Source organism: Lactuca sativa, chromosome 4, assembly GCF_002870075.4.
Source record: "Lactuca sativa cultivar Salinas chromosome 4, Lsat_Salinas_v11, whole genome shotgun sequence".
Lineage (NCBI taxonomy): Eukaryota > Viridiplantae > Streptophyta > Magnoliopsida > Asterales > Asteraceae > Lactuca > Lactuca sativa.
In genome coordinates, this window is record NC_056626.2 from 51,324,631 (window position 1) to 51,330,213 (window position 5,583).

The following is a 5,583-nucleotide window of genomic DNA, read 5'->3' on the forward strand; positions in this document are numbered from 1 at the left end:
CTAGATATCATATAAGACATGATTTCAAATCATTCTCTTTGTACTATTTCTCGACTTCCGATTTATGACGACTGACTAATTGAACAAATCAAATTAGCCCTAGCCCGGCCAAGCATTTATGTTTGTCATCACTAAATCATCGAGGGGCCCAATGATATCGCTTTTATCCTACTTTGGATAAAAGGAACGGATAAAATTTGATTCAATGCTCGCTTGCACTCACTTACTGAATCACACACAACAATATGTTTTATAACACAAAGTTACTGGTGCGTTTACATATTATCAATGTGCAACCGATTTGCAAGATACAACTCACACATCTCGGTTTCAAGAATATAAGATGTTATCGTCTCACCAATCACTCTTGATCCAATTTATGGAGTGATCCAAGTGAGCGTGGGTTTAATCCAATGCTCAAATCATATTCATAAGCACTCATGAACGTTGCAGCAAACATTTGCTTATGTCTAATGCTCTTTAGACAATCCACACACCAATTCACGACAGTCTTCATTCATACCTACTTCCAACATATGAACGACTGTGGTCCGTTCAAACAATTTGACTGTTCTCAACCAATTAAATTATTTAGGAAGTCAAAACATGCAAAGTGAAACACAAGAATAATACTAATCTCATTTGGCCTCAAACCTTTGAGCATAAATAAAACACCTTTTATTTATCACCATATCGATTACTCATTATTTGTTGTTTCATAAATGAAACACCTTTGAGCATATAAGATACAAAAAGTTTTGTATCTTATACCTCTTAAAATTCAAGATATGAGTAATATGTTTTATAATATATATATATATATATATATATATATATATATATATATATATATATATATATATATATAGTATTGACTCATGTATGAACTCTCTCTCTCTCTCTCTCTCTCTCTATATATATATATATATATAATGGTTTTTAAAATATTTTTTTTTCTAAAGAGCGTCCTTATTAGTGTACGTTATTTAGGTGCATAAGTTATATATATATATATATATATATATATATATATATATATATATATATATATATATATATATATATAAGTTTAATTGTTTCTCACATCTATTGTATGCTAGAATGCCTCAATAACAATTTAGTAAAAATTATATGTATATTAAATTACTAGTTTATAACCCGTGGGAACCACGGTTACAAAATTATTAAACTTGTAAAAAATTCACAATTATTAATAATTTATTTTATGTAAAATTTTAAATAAGTTATTAATTAAAAGATTTTTTTATTAATTATGTAAAATTATAATCATTGATTCAAATAAATATGTGGAGTTAATTTTCCATATATATTAAACAAATAGAATCACATTAATTAGGAGGTTTAATCAATTTAAAATAGAGAATTAATAGAATGACAAGTGGCATCATATTAATTAGGAGGTCTAATATTGTGACACTTGTCAAAAGAACTACTCTTTTATTAGTATAAGATATCCATACTTATAATTCCTTTTTATGGAAACTAATTAAATTCTTCATTAATGTCAACAGTAATATTTTTTCAGAATGAATTCGTATCTAGAAAAATAATAGTGTATTCTAGCAGAATGAGAGTGTACTCTAGTAGAATACACTCTCGTTCTTCATATTCCATGCAACTTTATTGTATTTTAAGTGAGTGAGTCCTAATATAAAAAACGAACTAATACATAAAAACCTAGATGCGAATTTATTCTGAAAGAATATTATTGCTGACATTAATGACGAATTTAATTAATTTCCATAGAAAGAAAATTATAATTATAGATTTCATTTAATATACGTATAATTATGCAAATCATTTAATATCTATTTTTATTTAATTAAATAATTATTTAATTTTACAAAATTTATATTAGTGTATTTTAGCACACAATAAATATGAAAACATATTAACCTAGCACTATATATATATATATATATATATATATATATATATATATATATATATATATATATATATATATATATATATATATTAGTTTACAACCCATGAGAACTACGGTTATAAAATTAATTAAACTTTCATAGTGAAAACTTAAAATTTATAATCAATTATTTCAAATAAATTATTAATTAAGAGATATTTTTTAGTTATATAAAATTATAATCACTAATTTAAATAAATACATGAAATTAATTTTATTTTAGTTTTTATGCAAATCATTTAATTTTATTTTAGTTTTATTCTAGTGTTATAAATGTAATGTAACTAGATTGTGAAATTTAGAATTAAAAATTTGAAATAAAGAATCAATTATTAATTTAATGTAATTAGAATGAGAAATTTAAAATTTAAAATGGAGAATTAATAAGTTGATACGTGGGTAACAGGTGATATATAATATTAACGAAGATTTTTAATATTGTGACACTTGTCAATATGTGAATAAACTTATTCATTTATTAGAATAAGAATATATATATATATATATATATATATATATATATATATATATATATATATATATATATATATATATATATATATATAAGACATTAAAGTCCTTAAGTTTGACAAATTTTGTCGGTTTGTTCTTGTACCGATTTTTTGGTCGTTTGTGTATGAAGTTTAGCATGTTTTTTTCTTTAATTTTTATCGTTGTTATCAATTTTTTTCATATATATATATATATATATATATATATATATATATATATATATATATATATATATATATATATATATATATAGGGTTGAGATCGGTTGAGAACACATAGTTTCCCGATAACCTAAGAACTAAAGGTGGAGCGTTGGATCAAAATCAAATCATTAAGGGCATGATCGTCATCATACCAATCCCACTTATTTTTTTGTATTATTGAAAATATTAATAAAAAGCTCTCAAATTAACATTATAAAAAAAAATTTGGACTTATTTATGAAAAAAAAAAAATTTGTTTTTTTTTGCTGCAGATTTTTTAAACTTTTTTGGAAAGCATAAATTTTTAAAAAATTTGAATTTTTTAAAAACATTAATTTTTATAAAAAAAACTACAATTTTTTTGAAAAAAAAGACTATATTTAAAAGAACTGCAAATTTTTTAATAAAACAGTAATTTAAAAAAAAAACTGTATTGTTTTTTTTAAAAGATAAGTGTATCTTTTTCGAAAAAAACTGCAATTTTTTCTAAAAAAACTGTAATTTTTTTAATAAAGCTGCATTTTAAAAAAAAAAATATAATTTTTAAAATTCAGTAAATTTATATAAAAAAACTAAAATATTTAAAAAAAAACTGTAATTTTTTTAACAAAAAAAATCAACAGTTTAGGTGCATAGATTCATATTTTTTTCAAATGAATATATGCATATTTCTTATACTATAATATTCGTAAGTAAATAATAAAAAATCTCACTTTTATTAATCAATCTATAAACATAATAGTACAAGTATTTTATTCGATACAAAATAAAACATAAAAAATAAAAAATGCTTCGAAGATTCACAATGTTATCATTTCTTCATATCAAGATTTTCATATTTTCTTCAATTTATCATTTTTCACCTGTTCAATATTTTCAACAAATTCTTCAAAATCTATAGGAAAATAAAAAAAAATGATTAATGAAAGAACACTCACAAAAATGCACATGCGTAAATCATATAAGATTTGCATGTGATTCATATGTGAATTACATGTGAATCACATGTAATCTACATATGAATAACATGTAATTCATATGTGAATCAGTTGTGATTCATATGTAACTCATATGGGATTCACTTGTGATTTACATGTGAACCATATGTGATTTACATATGAATCATGTAATTCATACGTGATTCACTTATGACTTACATGTGAATCACATGTAATTCATATATGATTCACTTGTGATTTACATGTGAATCACATGTAACTTACATGTGAATCACATATGAATTACATACCATGACCATTGAAAACACAACCCTGCAACACGCATTAAACCAGCTGAAATAACTTCAACAAAAGCCGTGAGATATGCTCTTTGAGGGGAAAGACCAACAGTAGCTACTGACAACATGAATCCTTCCAAATTACATGGGACAAAAAAACTCCTAGATTTTATCCCACTCCATGCTTTTTGTGCCACCTCATCCGCTTTCATTGCACCTGATAATGCTGCTATGATGCTTGTCAAACGTGGCTTTCTTTTATACTCTATAATAAATAACCACAAAAAAATGCTTATTTAAATTTAATATTCTTTTTCCATTTTTATCCACACAAATGAAAATGCAAAGAGCAGCAGTTTCTAGAACCTTCTGCAAGACCAGGTGTGTCTGTGTCTGGAGGGAAGATAACTGAAACATGAATGTTGTCAGCAATCACTTCTTATTGCAGAGCTTCTGGTAAACCCCTTAGCCCAAATTTACTAGTTGAATATGTTGTATACCCATAAATGCCAACCTAAAAATAAAAAGTTTATCAAGAAATGTAATATAATGATCCTTCAAAGCATTAAAAAAAAGAATAGAAATATTAGGAGTTGATAAGCTTAAAGTACAAGGTATCTATGAGGTAGTTTGTACAAGATTTTTGAGAGCATATCCCTAAACCACACAGTAGATGTCTTCCAAGCAGCCAATGATACAACTTAGAAGATGCCTCCATATAAATTCTTATGAAGATCTTTACACAAAGTAGAATGACCATTTGTATAGATAAAGCATATTCAAATTGCCAATACTGTAAGAAAACTCATAAGATTTGAGAGCTAGCTGTCATATTCAACTTGCACATATGCTATCAACTCATTAGCAATTGAACAAAAGATAGTAAACAAATGTTCTAATTGCAACAATTTGTACAAGCAACTTCCATCTCCAAGCCATTTACCAATTTAAGATCGCAATCTCAATTCATAAACCCTAGTTGTGTAGTGGAAAATATCATACATTACTACTTAATCGGTTTGAAAGTAACAAAGCTTGAAGAGCACACACACTGACAGAATGTACCTAACTGGCTTGAGATGACATGAATGCGATCGAAACTGGCTTCCGATCAGTCCGGCTCTTCATAGCTGGCAATGCCGCATTAACCAGATTAAAAGTCCCGATTAGATTTATGTTAATCATGTCTCTAATCTCCTTCATCTCCTGATTCTCAAGCTCTTGAGCAACAAACACGCCTTGATTACAAACCAAAACATCGATTGGACCTACAATGTCCACTGCTTCGTTAACAATTATATGCTCGTAATCACATTCGGGGAACAGCGGCGCCATCACCGTCGGTGGTCGATCACTGAAGCTCAAACCAATTTACATATACCTATTTAAAAACCAATGCTTATCTCAGGGAAAAAATGAACTAAAAAAACGACTCCATTGACAAATCAAACACCAATTGGACCACAATCAAACTCACCTGTGATCAACGAGATAAAGTCGCTCATCATCGAGGTCAGACAGACTCTGGATTTGAACGGATAGTCTTGCTACTTCCGAACATCGAGTCGTCCGCTGGCTCAGAGACCGGAGAGATCAGAACTCAATCAACGACATTAACAAAGCCGCTATCGTCGACGCTGACGTGATTATACTTCTGAATCACGTCTTCAAGACCGGAAGAT

General features: G+C 27.0%; 1 pseudogene; it reads right to left on the minus strand.

The window, feature by feature from the left end:
* Window positions 1–3,894: 3,894 nt before the first annotated feature.
* Window positions 3,895–5,248, minus strand: LOC111903670 (3-dehydrosphinganine reductase TSC10A-like; annotated as a pseudogene).
* Between the last annotated feature and the right edge of the window lie 335 nt (window positions 5,249–5,583).